General features: G+C 38.9%; 1 protein-coding gene across 1 annotated transcript in view; it reads right to left on the reverse strand.

The window, feature by feature from the left end:
• Nucleotides 1-16760, reverse strand: part of lrfn2b (leucine rich repeat and fibronectin type III domain containing 2b) — a 175869-nt gene that overhangs the window by 122582 nt on the left and 36527 nt on the right. The window contains exon 2 of the mRNA XM_023276333.3: nt 2603-2663. The gene's annotated coding sequence lies outside the window, so the exon portion shown is untranslated. The remainder of the gene's footprint in view (nt 1-2602; nt 2664-16760) is intronic.

Genomic DNA, 16760 nt, shown 5'->3' on the forward strand with positions numbered 1-16760 from the left:
GTCATTTTGTAGTATAAGGCAGTAAAAATCAACACTAGGAGGTTAGTGTAACAGTAGGAGTGCTTGGCTCTATGCAGCACCCAGTCTGGGAGCATTCAGGGTGCTGCACTTGTAGTATTGCGGGACGGTTACGGCAGAAATTGATTCAGCTTAAAGACACAGTAGCCAGGTGTCTGTTCTTTCACCGTGGGGGAAACCGGTCTACAGGGAACGTGCTTTTAATGAGGCCCTCTGTCAGAGTGACACCTCCACCGCCACGGGCCACAGGGACTATTCACAACTCTACTGCCTTTCTCCGAGTCTAACCGACCTTCAGCAGAGCTGCTGCAGAAACAGATACCAGAGACAATCAGAGGTAGGAAGCAGAGGAGTTTGGTTTGCACGCTGGAAAGTACACATTAAATATTGACCAAAGCTACAATCCTGATCAGAGTTAAGCCCATCTTCTTCTCCTTTTGAAGGTTTTTATTTTATCTTCTCAAAGTAACGATCAGAAAGGTGCATTGAGATACATTTCTGGATCTTCTCTTTTGTTTACACAGAGATAAAAACAGTTTCATTAAGTACATAACGCTGTTCTTTAGTTTTAGTGTGAATTATAGCAGAATATAGTCCCCTTGCTGTCAGTTTGATCTTTTGTAGATGTAAATTCAGTAAAAAAGTGCAATTTCCTGGTCACACTGTGTTGTTTGCATAAATGATCATTTATATAAATACTTTTTAAAAAAAATCTGGACATTACTTACAGTTTTGACCTTTTATTATTTACAGTCAACATGTAAATTAATGCCTTTTTTCTGTGGTTTAACTAGAAATATGATCTGTAAAATAATAAGAAAAATAGTTTATTATTAATTTTGTTTACTATCCTTAGTGCACAGTTTTTCTTTCAAATACTGTCAAACAGGTGAAAATATTTTGCTGTTGTTAATGTAAATACAGCAAAAATAATGAAATTTTACAATCAAATGTTGTAAAAAAAATTACCTATGATAAAAAGAGAGATTTTTGATGTGAATATTATTTATAGTTTTGACCTGTGTTGTTACACTTAACATGTAAATTAATTTCAACAAAACAGGTAACATCTGCAAAATTGTAAAACTGTTGAAACATACAGTCGACTTTTAGTTTTTATATGCTGATTGAGCTGAGTTTTGATTTTGAGGTTGTAATTTTCTATTCACAATCTGAGACACCATGAATTCTCACATAAAAGCCAGGAATCAAGTCTTAAATAATTGCACTTTATAAATTATAAAAGACCAGTTGAAAGGCTGAATGAAAAACACCCAGCAGTGGTTCAAATCAGCGGGACTGTACCAGTGTTGCTCACACTATAACTGAGCCAGTTTCCACAACTAATAAGTCTATTTTCCATCAGCACAACAGAACCGCTGGGACTTACTCAAGAAACTGTTCAATTCAAACGAATATAGACTAATAAATCAGACGATAAAGTTAAACATTCACTGGTAAAAGGTGAAAAGTTTGTTAATGTCTAATCAGCTGCATCACAAATCCGCCCTTGTATCTGTATTCCAGCGCTGCTGAAGGTGAAGCGGTACTAGAACCTCCTGGGACTGCATGGTCCATTTGAAGCTTCCTGTGTTATTGCACTCACGAATACAATCGACACCGCATGACACTTGGCCGAGAAAACCTTTTTTGATGTTTGTAGAGGGTATAAATAATGGAGTGGTGACTTGTAGTGTACCACGGGATAAGTTCTGGGGCCTGCGCTGGAACACAGGCGGTAATCTCTGTGGATCGTCCTCCTCTTGTCTCTGAAAGCTGTCAGATGATCAGGGAGCCTGCACAACAGCTCTTTGGCAGGGACAAACAACAACACAAAGCAGCTCAATGAGTCCTGATGGGATTCTGGCTGTTAACCAAAAGAGTAGATTTAACATCACCGCCACAAACACAAAATGTCCAATTGTGCTCTCCAACATATTCCTCATGGTATACAACCGAGACCTATATACTCGTGAAGCCAAATTTATGTTGGCAAAAACTTGGAAACCTCCTTGTTGAGAAATCAAACCCTGACAAAGTTCTTGTTCTTCTGGTCACTACGAGTCCACAAACCCAGCGGAGGGCATTAAGTTTTGTTACCACTGGATGGGCTGACGTGACCTCAATCCGCTGCTTCCCTGGCTGCCTACTTAGATCATAGTCGTCTAAAGAGCTTCTCCTTCATCAGGTCCGGTTAAAGCCTCACACACTACTGCCCATCACTGGTGTGGATTATAGGGCTACTGCTGGTGAACAGAGCCTGTCTGCTCTCACTGAGTCATGAGAGGCTGCAGCAGCTCTTCCCAGACCCAAAACTTCACCTGAAGACACTTTAAGTCGAGTGTTTCTGGGCAGTTTTGGTAGAATTTATCCTCCTTGAAACGTAAGCCCTCAAATCCGGCATTTTGCGGAACATTTTTAAGTCGGTGAGGAGATTATAATTCCTCAAACTTAACCACGTCACCTTGAAAGTTCTGCATACAACAATCCAAATTTCATCCAGGATAGTTATGGGCTTCTCGGAATGTTCTAAATCTCCTCTGGTGTCTGATTTAATTGTCATTTGAAGTAACTTTTCACTCACCTGTTAATTGCTGAGATGTGGATGCAGGGATACGGCTCAACAACAGAGTTCAAGTCCATCCCTGCAGAAAGAACAGAGCACACAGGAAAATCAGTTTCCATTAAGTTCGGCTTCACAGAAATATTCACAGTACTGTGCATAAGCAAGGACGCTTTCAAACAAAATGCCATGAATAATTATTTATCAATTCACTTCATGCATCGCTCAGTAAATAGAAAATGCCAAATCAAAATTTGTATTTTAAACAGCACCACTTCTTCTTGCTACAACTTCACACATTTATTTTTAAAGGTACATGACAGGTAGGTTGTTCCTAGTCTCTTGGAGAACTTGGCACAGTTCTTCTGCAGATTAAGGATGTCCCAGTGTCTTATGCTTCTCTGTGTAATCCCAGACTGACTCCATGATGTTGAGATCAAGCCTCTTGTGGGTTTCAGGTCATCTGCTGCAGGACTCGCCCTTCTTTTTGTGGTTAAGGATTGTTCTTTATGAATCTGACTGAACGTTTGGCAATTCAGATGCCTCTTTGATGTCAGAACTTGATGGAGAACACTTAAAAAACTTTCGCACACTGCTGTAGATTTAGTGTTCAGCACAAGAAAACAACTTTTGCTGAACAGCCACTGAATCCTCAAGACAACTATAGGGTTAAAATAAGAATACAAAAGTGAGGGCCACAATGCAAATTTGTCTTGTTTGGGTGTAGTCTGTTTAATTTACCTTTTATGTACTTAACTGTACTACAACCATAGAGACAAATACATAAATTGTGAGGTAACAGTAGCACAAGTAGAGACGAAAAGAAGTGACCCTGTATAGTCAGTTACACTGTAATGTCTTCCTAGTTTGCCAACATCTGTTAATAATAGCCACCACAGGTCATAGCAGTGAGTGTTTTGCAGCAAGTGTGAGCACTGCACCAAATTGGGTTCTCAGTTGAATTGTAGATAATGAAGGCAACTGATCCGCCAGTTAAGCTAATAACCATATAATTTCAGCTGAAGTGAAAATGCGATCGCAGCTGAACTGGCTGTCAAAAGCAATTAAACTTTAAGTTAAGAAGTACTAGATGGTGCAAAACCAAGAAGAAACTCTTCAAAAATCCTGATCAGAAAGTAGTACGATAAGGGTGTCATACCTTTTATTGATTAACCTCATTTATTATAACCAATAGGAAGAACAATGGTGAACAGAGGTAGAATTGCGACACTGAATTCCAAACTAGTTACAAAACAGCCATTTACAGAGCAAAGCGCTTCTTGATTATTTCTGTCTTTTCCTAAATGTCAAACACTTTCCCAGAAGCCTGCTTTAAAACAGACCTTTTTTATTGTAAAAAAAAATTAAATATGCACAACCATACAGCACAACACAAAAGCCAACTTGTACTCTTCCAGCCACCAGATGCTGAATAATAAAAAGGTCTACAAGTGACAGCTGATCCTGGGAATGCTTCCCTTCCACCCTAAAATGCCGATGTGCCTGTGCTGCATCTCTTCCCTCCCGACCCCATCTATATATAGGCCATCGGCTGGGAAATGAATAAACAGCAGCCCGGGCTTTGGCTGCCTGCTGACAGTGCCGTCCTCCGTCGGTCAGGTGGGTTGACACTGCTGCCATGGCGACCACATCTCTACTCCGCCTGTCAACCTCTAAAGCTGCTTCGAAAGAGTCAGCAGTCTGGTTCGGGCGTGTTTATATGTGCAAAATGAGAGGTATCACCTTGATCTTTTAATAATGTGCAATACAAATTGAAGAAACTGTATGATTTGCTGCGAATCCACACATAAGGTGCGCATGAAGTCGCTTTTACAGCTGATGATGAAGTAACAACTGTCGGTGCAGCAGTGTCACTAAGATCAATACCTGTGTACACACTCCCCGATTGCCACAGAAAGTGACTGATACACTCGTATATGATTAATGAATCCATTTGCAACCAAGAATTTAAGCGGGAAATCTGCATGCACGCCGGAGCACAACTCACCGGAGAGGCCGTGACGAAGAGCAATGATTCGGTAACTGGTTGAAGTAGCTGATAGGTTGTTTGCACTTATGATGTATTACCGGCTGCAGGGCAAACAAGTATCTGTGGCTGACTGGGAGGAAAGGCTCCAAGCTTTTTTCTGGGTTTCACACCGGAGGGAGCAGATCCACTTAGCTTTCCACTGCACCGCCTCGTATTGCTTTGGCCATTCAATTGACAAGCAGCCAGCCGGCAAGAGCACATTAAGTTTTAATCTGAGCGTGATGCATGCTTATCATTCCTGACGGGCCCAAATTAACTTTTGTCACTGGCGCAGCAACGGAGTGAAACAAAGCAAAAAACAAGAGAGGGGCAGTGCAGATTTTTTTTGGGGCTGTGTGCCCATGTACAGAGTGTTCTTACAAGTCTTCACTCTCATTTACATTCTCAGATCAGAGTGCACTGAAGGGGATATTGTGGTGTTGCTGTGCCACGACTCTAGGCTTGGTGGTACTCCCGGAAGACTAAAAATGCATTTGAAGAAAGGCACAAGACCTCCAACAATAATGTATAGCATTTACATTTAGCATACTAATGTGCTTTCAAGGGCAGGCGGTGTTGAATTTACATTTCAAGAGAAACCAAAAACACACTTACACACTGATAAGGTAATTACAAAGGATACATTCACTCAGCCTTATGAGGGCACAGGTAGTGTAACAACAAATGGACAGAAACAGCATTGTTTTTATACGGACAGTTGATAACATGCCTATACATAAGGTGACAAACTCTGCTTTTCAGCCTTTTCCACTCTGTTATTTTGGTTCAGTCTCACCACTCTCATCAAACTGGCTTGCAGCAGAAGGCAGATGTTTCCACCAACAAGCTTTACAAACCTACTCACACTGGGCGACACCAAACAGCAGGCAGACACAGCTACAGACTCGCTAATGAACATAAAGTAACATTTAGAAGCTGAAGTGCCAGAGTTTTTTCTTGGGAGTTGATGGAGACCAAAATAAGAGCTAGAAGGAAGTTGAATATTGCATTTGACAAAAAGAGAACCCTAACACAATCCTAATGTTGTTCTGTGAATGCACATGTTGTCAGTAAGTTCCCTCTCTGTTGGCAGTTGTTTTAATTTGCTCAATCAATCCAAGGCTCCCTGTGGAATTTGTGACCTCTTGTAGTGCAATAAAGCAGTTTGTCCTGATTACAGAGCACACGTACTGATCAACAGGTGGCGGTAACACAACGAGAAACACAACGATGTACCAGCAATGGCAAGAAAAAAGACAACTAATAAAAATCCTGGATGTACTATGGAGAACTGGAAACTGGATTTCAAGACAACACCTTGTTCAGCTGAATCAAAGCTGGTCAGTTGTATATAAACTGAAAAATGTTTCCAAGCTTCCAGCAATATCTATATGGTCATGCTAATCGGAGCACATGTCCACAGTCATTGGAGACCAACTATGACTCCTGCTGGTTTCCCCACACACATGAATTGTCATGGAGTGTTCCGATGGTGAATCAAGTGTAGACACCTTTAACAGACAGGTGAGGTAACAAAACACAACTTTAAATTTAAAAAATCCATAAAACTAACCCTGAAAGTATGAAAACTCAAACTGTCAAAATCAAAAGAGGCATTCAGAACTTAAGGAAGGAACTTAAGGAAAACAGGCAGGCGAACATGATGGGATTGAACAAGGTGCAAAAAATGAAATCACAAACTAAATGCAGACAAGGGGAATCCAGACAGAAGACAAAACAGGAATGATGCTAACAGGACAGAGGGATTCAGGACAAATGGAAAGAAAGGGCTATTTATACTCTCAGAAGTGATTGAAAATCAGCAGTGATCAAAAGAGGAGGGAAAAACCCAAGCAACACACAAGGGAAGGTGATTTTAGAACAAAACAGGAAGTAAACAGAAAATAAAATCCAAAGACCATGACATGAATGGGAATGAAATCAACAACCATCAAGGTTTTCTGGACTCGGAAACAGCCATTTTGCAGGTTTTGATGCTCAGAAAAATGACATCTCTTTAGCTTTGTAGGGGTAACATGCCATTAATTGGGTCAGTGTGCATCATGTGATTCATGACTGCCCAATGCTGCTTTCTAGCGACTTGGTAAAAATGGATGCAAACAATGCAAGTTTAAAATAAAAAGATGAAAAAAAATCTATTTTCTTTGCAATTGTTGGAGAAAGGAAGTGCATTTGTCATGTTTGTTTAATCTCAAGGATACACACAATGCATTGTGGTGAGTAGCAATGCATGTTAATATGGCTTTTAACCAGAAAACCTTAACACTGTATGTGGAAATGTTATACATAAGCGCAGTGCATTTACTATTTTACTATCCCTTGTATATTTTCATGAGAGGAGTGCGTACCCATGTCCCCACCATTGCACATTGTGAACACACAGAAACTACCAACCCACTACACCACATGGAACCTAAGACAAATGCATCCTCCATGCTGAAGATGGCAGGCAGACCGTAAAACCATCAGGAGTTGCTGTCATGGAGCAGAGCATGATGGCGTATCCTGAGGAAAGTCATATGAGGTCTTCATCTGAAATACCAACCTGTCAAGTGACAGGCAATGCAAGTAGTTAGTTAAGAGTCCTGAAGTTATTTGTATATTGTATTTTGCATAGAGCTGTTAAACTGTTTAATTTGTCATCCTCTTTGCTACTTCATAGTTTAAATTAACTTGAGAGTACCTTAGATACACATATTTAAACCATGCTAATTCACAACTGTTGTAATTAACACTATGTAAGTTTGAGTACTGCACAATGTACAGTGCTCAGACTTTTAAAACTGAGTTTTTTGATATTTCCAATAAGGGAATGAAGTGATAAAGGGTGAAGCATCAGCTGGAGACATATGGGCTTTGAGATAATTTTGAGATGATCAGAAATTTAAAGTTTCACTTACAGGCATTTAAGAGGTATTCTATATTTAACCTGCTATTAATCACTGGATAGACTTTGTGCTACTGGGAGAAGCACTGCATAGATTTAAGACTCAGATGTGAAATGGTCACACATTTTCAGAGCTTATCAGGCGAGAAATACAAAGTGTTGATTTTCCATCTTATGTGTCAAGTTTAGACATCAGTTTTGCACGTGGCAGTTTTGTCATTCTGTAATACTGATCTATAATCTATAAAACCTTTAGAGTGTTATTGATTTAAGACAAATTTGCTTTTTGCATTGAGAGTAGCAGATCAATTCATCCATCGTCTCTGCCCTTGTCAACCCGTTAGAGTAGAAACAACTCATAGTCCTGCTGCTGTATTCAACAGTTTTAAAAAGGACTGCTTGTGTTTTCATAAACAACTGTGATTGATATGAAGGCTCAGTCATCAATCTCATCCACAAACGATCATAAAAGTTACCTACTGTCTATTCCTGCATTCAGCTATGTGTTTGACACTCTGTGAAGAAAATGGGAAGTGATTAACTGCTTGTGCAAATGTGCCGAAGCTGTCAACTTCCATTGGTAATGGTGCACCCTGACAAAGACCTAATGGCTATAATTACATTGGAGAAGAGGAAAAGGAGCAGTGCTATCAGGCACACAAACAAAATAATGATCTCTCCACATAAAAGCACCGTAAAATGGCCAATTCTTCAGTGAGTGACTTTCTGAAGTAACGCTGAAGACAATTAAAGTGAAATTATGTATTTCTATGGAATCAGCGAGGGCTGTTGAGCACCGCAATTCAGTTCATAATGTGTCCACCATCTTAAAATGAAGCAATCATGTGGTAAAAAAATCATGTTCTGTTTTTTTCTTTAAAATGAACAAAATGTTTTCCAACTGCCATTCCTTATTACATGTAACGTTTGGTCGAACATATGTTCCTGTGAGATAAAATGAGATGAAAGTTTGATCACCCCCGCAGGAAAATTAGGTCAGTATAGCAGTAAACAGCCACGAGCTTAAGAAGAAAAAAAAGATTCCTGCAGAATGGAACTAATAATGCACGAGACGGTTTCACTGCCTCGAAACAGGAATGTACAGAGTATTAATAGTAATATGGTCCATGTTCACACTGAAGTATGCGCTAAATTGTGCTAAATGATTGTAGTTTTGCATGGAAGATTCAATTAATCAAAAAAAGAGCAAAAATGCTCCAAAAATGCCAATGCAATCTGCTCCTAAATCACTGAAAAGTGTCAGTGTAGTAATTAAATGGTTCAGTGCCTTGCTTAGGGGAGATCCAGTTCAAACAAATGCTCTTCTTCATAACCGAGGCTTCGTCTACATCTCATAATACTTAAGCAACAAAACAGGTTTTAACCCTTATAATGAAAGTGATCCCATATGGCAGCCTAAGCTCCAAATGCAGGTAAATCTGAGGAGTCATGAGATGATCAACAAGGAGTTTGATTTAACTTTTAACTTCATTCGACACAATTAAATAGCTTTTCAGTTACATTTATGTCTAGCATAACATTCAAAGGCATAAAAAAAGAATGAATAAGGTGCTGCATGAACCATTATTTACTGCAACATAGTTGGCAGGAGGTGGTCGGGGTGGATGGTGGGTCAATAAAGCACATGACCAAGACTGAAGTTCACATTCAGGCTACTGTCTTTGGTTTAAATAACAGATACTCTTCAGTTTCGGTTTTGATAAAATGTAAAAAAATGCATTGTAACACAAGCATTTTTTCTGTTTTTAAAAACATGCAAGCTTAGTTAGTTCTCTGGCATTGTGTGAAACCCAGCTGAGGTCACCTTCTGCAGAAACGTGGCTTTCATCCGCCGAGATTGAAATTGCATAAAAGAAGAGTTCATTTTGCAAACAGCATCACGACAAATATGGCCTTCCTTGTCTTTGTCAACATTAGGTTTGTGCTGTTGCCATGAAGACACATACAGAGCAGGACTTCACATAGCGAGCAAAGGCTGAAAAACATCTAACAGAATTCATTTCAACGATTCAACAATTGTTTTTTTTTTTTTTTTTTTACACACTTCAGAAACAGGGTCATTATTGCTTATGGCTAGCTGAGATCCACGCAATATCCTTCTTATAAATGTATTATTGTCGAACTGGTTATGTTTAAATAATGAGCATCCTCTTGAATTCAAAAGAGTCTTTTTCGAAGCCGTGGAAATGATTCAGTAATAACTAGTGTTTTTCACTAAAGTGTTTCAGTTTGGGGGGTTTATTTATTTATGCACAGTATAATTATAAGACAAACTAAAAGCTTGAGAGGAGAAAAAAATAAGATGCAAGGCACTCTACCCAAACAGTTAAAATGCCTATATTCAGATGGCTATTTTATGATTAAATTCTAAACACAAAGACGATGCTTTTGCATGTAAATAATGAATCTGGGTTACAACACAAGCATATTGGCACCAAGACAATCTTCTAAACAGGGAATGTGACCTATGACACCATACGTCCACCACATTTCAATCCAATTCAATTTTATTTATATAGTGCCAATTACAATTCAAATAGACTAAAAACGCTTTTCAGAACCCATATGGCCTGAACTCCCAGAGCAAGCTCTAAACTCCCTTTTAACGGGAAGAAACCCTGAGCAGAACTTGCAATACAATCCTGTTTCGCCACCATTTACGAGCCTTGAGTTGGGTATGACAATAAACACCTGGAAATCCCTGCCAGTCAGTTAGAAGTGAAGAAGCTTATTTGTGAAACATCTTCGAGAACCAAAAAAAAGCTGCCTTCTCCTGACGCACTCAGGATTACCATGACCTGCATGACTGAGAATCTACAGACATATTGCCTTCTACTTTAGCACCTAGGATTAGCCTTCTTTAAGATGTAATCCACAGCACACAGTATTGTCATCTAGTGGATGCAAGCTGAATGCAAACAACTGTGATTGTCGACACCAGAGGAAGAAGCCAGTAAACTCAGCAACACAGTAGGACCTCTCGGCTGAATGTACATAATAGGAATATAAAGTTATTTATTGATTACGATGGCACCAGACCACATGCATGGGAATAACTACAATATAAGCTGTGGCCTGCATTTGGTGCATGTATAAAGTTTCTATATGCACTAATATTTTAAGAGGATCACCGCCCTAAATGTTCTTTTAGATGATTTCCCTGGAATTCTGTCTTTAGCCATACGATAATCTACATTTTCTTTTCTGATTGCACCACAGAGATGCCTAAACATTAACCTCTCCCACAGTGTATGGGCTAAAACTGATCTGAGGAGGGGTTGGAATAACTTCTCCAATAACTGGTTTATGTACGGAAGATTCCAGTCTGAGTATTTTTTATCCTTTTCATGTAATTTTCAAGGGAACTGCATGTGTGTCCATATGATTTTCTATTCTGTGAGAGTTTAGACTAGAATGTTTTCATCCAATGCTAACTGTCCATGAGGGTTAATTTGATTATTTGTGTAAAAATTGGAAGCCGAATTAGATTCCACTACATAGGTTTTTACTCTTCCTGGTTTTCTGGCTTGTTAGTTTTGGTTTGTAAAGCTGCTCAAATAAAACTGTTAACAGTAAAGTGAGCTGATCGTTCAGAGCAACTGGTAACTTTCCACAAATGCATCTAAATTTACCTCCATTGTGCCATCGCCAAGGTGAAAATTTCAAAAAGCCATATCTGAGAGCTGAACTTTCTGCATGACTAGACACTGTTTTGTGTGTGTGTGTGCCTGTGTAATTTGGGAGAATCAACCTTTTTACTGTTGTGTAAAGCCATTTACTATTAAGAGTGTTTGATTAGAGGCAATGCGGTGATAATTGTGGCACTTTGCAGCCACAACACTCTCATAACTGTAATAAGGAGAAGGAAGTGGATGGGTGCCATTTCTGCTGTGTGGGAAACTACAAAAAAAGCTTTACGGCTCATCGTGGAGGCAATAACATTTGAACAAAATCACTGAGTGCAAAGGGATGTGGTTGTTCTCCTGTGGAGCTTCCAGAAACTGGTTCTTCATTAAGCAGTCAGCAGTTAGAGTGACAACGTGTGATTAAATAGGTTGAGCACACTAATGCCTGAAGCCTATCTGTCTTTCATGCCAAGTTGATCTGATTAGCCCGGCTAAAATCAGGGACCCCCACACATACACACACATATCTACATCCCCACAGGTGTCTTAAGAGCAACACTCTGCTGAAAAGGCCTGAACTGGCTCATATCCGCTGGCAGAGACTATATGTAGGAGCCTCGTGGGAGAATCCAGCTGCATATATTTCATGCACTGCTTCTTCTCTGGCGTCTTCATGGGCACCCTGGGAGAAAGACCCTTGCTGAGCCCGCTAACTGCAAGGAGTCTGATTCTTAATGCTGCATAGCTGTGTTTACTGTACAAATACTGCTAATGGATGATTCCATGTGTGAAAATGTTCATCTGTTACTCAAAGATCACTGGCATCCGAGATTAACATTCTCTTTTGTGCTTGCAGCCATTTTTACTCACAGATAGAGCAGTTGGGCCAGCCACGCCATATATAAATTATTAACTTGTGAAACACAGTTTTTGTGTTAGTTCTATGTATCTGAACTTGTCAGAATTTTCTTTGAACATAGACACAAACAGTGAGATGACAGAATAAGAGCCATACCAGCACATGTGACCTCAACAATGTTTCTATTATTAATTGACAGTGGAAAGTGGACAGTGAACCCAAATTTGGAAAAACTAGCCAAGACTTCAATTTTGTGCTAATTCGGAAAGAGTAACACAATGCCTCATCTCTCAAAACCTACTGTAACACTACCAGAATTTAAACTGAAGGATTACCTACAGTGCCATAGGTGAGAAAATAAAATGTGTTTCAAAATAAAATTGTGTATCTTTCAAAACCTAAATGGGAAGTTGTAGCTGTATAGGAACATATTTTTTTGGAGACTGTTGTAATATTGCAAGTAGAACTATTAAGTGCAATACTACTTCTTAAAACTACAGCAATTAATTCTTTGCTCCTGTTATTACCGGTACCAGTATCTCTATTATTCCACCACTGCCACTACTTTACCTACTTCTTCCTTCATTCTTAGTACCAATATTGCTGTTCTAATCTCACTTTCTACTACCACAACACTTAAACATACAATGAGAGACATTTTCATCTCAAGTCGAAATGCATAGATCAGCTTGGTCTGCAACAATGCTACAGCAGGTGGTACATATCAAAGCAACGTCCACATGAAAGCAGGGATCCATGGTTTCCCAGCAGAAAATTGCATTGACACAGATGATCAATATTTTGGTGTGTACATACACAGTAATGTATAAAAGAGATGACCAACACCATCAGTGAGACATCTGATTGGTTCAAACTTCATTCTGCCACAGGATAAAAACTACTAACTGTCTTCAGTCACAAGGTCAACCAAGAGTCATGCAACAGATGGTGTGGGCCGGAGAGAGTCTCGGCATCACGTAGCCAGTTTGGGATTAAATTATAAGACAGAAGACACTGAGACGGCCTAATTTCGTAGTTTATTTATTTATTTTATACAATCCCGATTACAATGCAGGATTATGAAAGCAGTCCTCAGAGCTCAACCTGCCACGAACCTTAAAAAACTGCGTAAATGAAGGATAACTGCTGCTGTCACAGGAAAATCATGCTTTCACCAATATGGTTTAGCTTTACATTGAAAGCCTCCTCAGTTTGGTTTTAATGCCTAAACAAAGACTTTTGAATGATCAGCTATTTGCAGCCAGGAAAGAAAGTACAACAACACTAAAAATATACCAAGTTAAAGTTGAACGTTTAATTGTCGTGTAAATTGAACTCATAAAATCAAACTATTGACTTACTCTCTACATTTTCGAGATCCATTATTTCACATATCAGTTCATGATTTTTAACTTCTTTAATTTCATATTTTGACTTTTCTGCTGTCCATTATGTATTTTGTGGGAATCTATGAATATATTTGTTTGTTTTCAGGGCTAATACCGATAGCTATTATTTGTATTTAAGGAGACCAATAAATGATATTTGGAACTGACGTGTTTGCAGTAAAACTGGAAATATTTATGTTAAAATTAATATAATTCATATTTTACATGTCACAAAATGAAGTAAGAACTTGTTATCCTTGACAATTGATTAATAATAAATAACTATGACAGAAATCAGAAATGTTAAGTATTCGATTTGATAATATGCAAGGGTGATAATTATAATTAGCTGACCCTAGTATTTTGCTGCTCAATTGGATGTATTCTAATCTTGGAACAAGCACAGCAGATTGACTTAGGCAATACATGTTGTGGTGTATGACTTTCATTTGTGCTACATACCTGTGAATACATAAACATGAATAAATAAATCCTTTTTAGATAAATGCTAAAAAGAATCCAACTTGTACATATCTCATGTTCTGAATTTCATGATGACACTAAGACAGAAGAACTAGGTCAAGTTTTTGAAGACGCTCAGAAAAAGCTACTCGACAAGTACCTTGAAAATTTGTGTGTTAAAGTCAAAGGCTGCTCAAACCAGGTGCTAATCCAATTAGATTCTGATCTTTGTATGAACAACTATTTCTCACACATTATATCTGAAAGCACCATCATTTCATTTTTAGGGCTTAAAACGTCTGATCAGTACTGTATGTGTGTACACATTTACTGTATTCAGGTTTAAAATTCCTCTTCATCCCGTCCTCCTATTCCTAATTTTAAGCTCAATCTACCTGGACAGCCTATTTCATGGGAAAATGAAGAAGAGACAGGAGACGACAGCGAGATGTCAGCGTGAGCGAGCGCTCGGCTAAAAACCACTAAAAGTTTTTTTTTCCATCATCACAAGTTAACGCGTTTTAGTCCCCTGAGTCACAGAGCACCCAAGCTGTGTATTTATTTTTTAATCGTTTCCGCCAGCTATGAGAATGAGTCATCACACTCCTCTGTACTGCAAAAATCTGCATGGTAACGAGAGAAATTTAACTATAGGAAGAGAATGGATAGACGCTGATGGTAATGAGTTGTGATCACGTTGCACACATGTAAAGCTATAAATGTCTAAGCAGCACATGTATGCATGCCTACGCATTCCCCGCATGCACTCTCACACCCTTGAATTGCTGATTTTACAGCAGCCTTGCAGTCCTTTCTCACAGCATCCATCCTCTCCTGCCTCCCGAACCCACCCAGAGAAGCACTCATCATCAGAGATGGCACGTCTGTGCTTTCACACCAAATTGGGTTAGACTCTCACCCGGCGCAGGTTACTGCCTGCCACTCCACACTGCTCTCATTTCTCAGAGCACAGGCCTGTGTGGTCCTATTAAAGTGAATAGAACATCAAACGGTGGGAGTGTAACACACTGTATACTGTCATATGCTTTATACATCTATGTGCAAGAGGAAGAAATTCAGCTCTGAAAACTTTGTTTTTGCTCTTACACAGTCAAAAGTATGAGGAAACTATTGCATTTCACTGAATCCACTCATTATTTTGTTGTGTTATGTCTTAAGTAATCATTAGCGAGGAGCAGATTCTCCACAGACCTCCTTTGCTCTTACAGAGGCTGCAGCAGTGGTTGAGAGGTGGTTGCTGTTTACTTATTTATTACTTATGTTCTATTTTTCTTTATTTCTTACAACCATCTGAACAGCTAAGCCAATTTTATATACATATTTCTTATATGTTGCATTTTTCTGCTGCTATTTCTCATAAATGAACGCAGGTAGGTATAGAAAGATAAACCACAGCCTCATTGTCAGCAGTATATTTTTAAGATGTTATTGCCATATGGGATGTGTGGTAGATCTGATGAAAGACTTACATGCAGTTCATGTTGTGAGCGAACTCAAGATGTTAGAGTATTGAAGAATGGGTTGTGTCATGGTTACTTTACACTTACACTTTAACGCCATTTATTTAGCAGCTGGTAATTGTGAAAACTCTGCCACTGTAGGTTTTCAGAAATCAGTGAGGACAACATAGATCAGTTTCTGTTGCTGACTAATACAGAGATGAAAGCAGTGACTAATAAGTCTTGTTAAGGCGGGCAATGTACCTGAATATCTTGATACAATGTTTTATTTCAGTTGGTATAATAAATAAGTATTGTTCATTTTTTTTAAAGATTTACTTTTAATAAAGGCCAGAGGTAAAAAAGGTTTCTTTTGAATTGAACACATTATTTTGAATTTAACCAATTTAGCCAAATGTCAAGGTAGAGAGGTACTAAAATCAATGTTTACACAACAATAAAAAAAAGCACAGACATAAAAATAAGTAAGGATAAAGGGATTATCTCACTTTGATTCATGTAATATAAACAAAGCAAGTGCATTGAAGGCAACTAGGTTGAAGCCGATGCTCTACATGAAGGCTGAAGTGGCCAAAACCGGGTATCACCAGCCTCTAAACACACCCCAATATAAAGTCTGTCATAGGAATGTGTTGCTTAGCTGGAGGACTGAGGGAACAGGGTCATGGGTGCTTTTAGTCCGCAAAGGACAAATATCAAGGAGACTGTGGGCGTGGACAAGGGTGAGGAGAGGCAGTGGACTAGCATACCTTGGGAGACCTGCACAGCAGCCTTAGAAATGATGGAGGGCAAACAGGCTCCATTGTCGCAGTGTGAATTAGTCAGAGAGCATGTTTGGAGTTTCTTCATGGGACTATACTTTGAGTTTTCGTTGTGTTTTTTTCATGGCAGTTTGCATCTGATGCATTTAAGAAAAACTATCAAACAATTTTTTTTATTGTTATTGATGAATCACCACTACGTTCATGTTATCGCCCATGCTTAGGTATGAATACAGGCTAGAAAGCACTTTATCATTTGAAAGAACACATCATTCTGGACTATTTAGATGGCTTTTAAGCGACGCCCCCAAAAATGATCAAATAGTGAGTCTTGGAATGAAATCTTGTGTTGGAACCAGTACATAATCCACTCTCATTGTCTTCATCTAATGAAGCACAAATGTTAAAAAAAAAAAAAAAAAAAAGACTGCCAAAAACATTTTCACACACAATGTGTTGTGTGCATGGCAACTGTTCATACAGCACTGGGAGTTTGCTCTCCTGCAGACTCCTGCTACAAAGCTGACACAGTTTGTATCTGTTGGGTCCTTCAGACACCAAATTATTTTTCATTCCAAACAAGTGCAGGCATAAAGTTGCATTTGTACGCTAAGTAGTCTGTCTTTCTCTCAGCATACAGCATA

Source organism: Amphiprion ocellaris, chromosome 12 (genome assembly GCF_022539595.1).
Source record: "Amphiprion ocellaris isolate individual 3 ecotype Okinawa chromosome 12, ASM2253959v1, whole genome shotgun sequence".
Classification (NCBI taxonomy): domain Eukaryota; kingdom Metazoa; phylum Chordata; class Actinopteri; family Pomacentridae; genus Amphiprion; species Amphiprion ocellaris.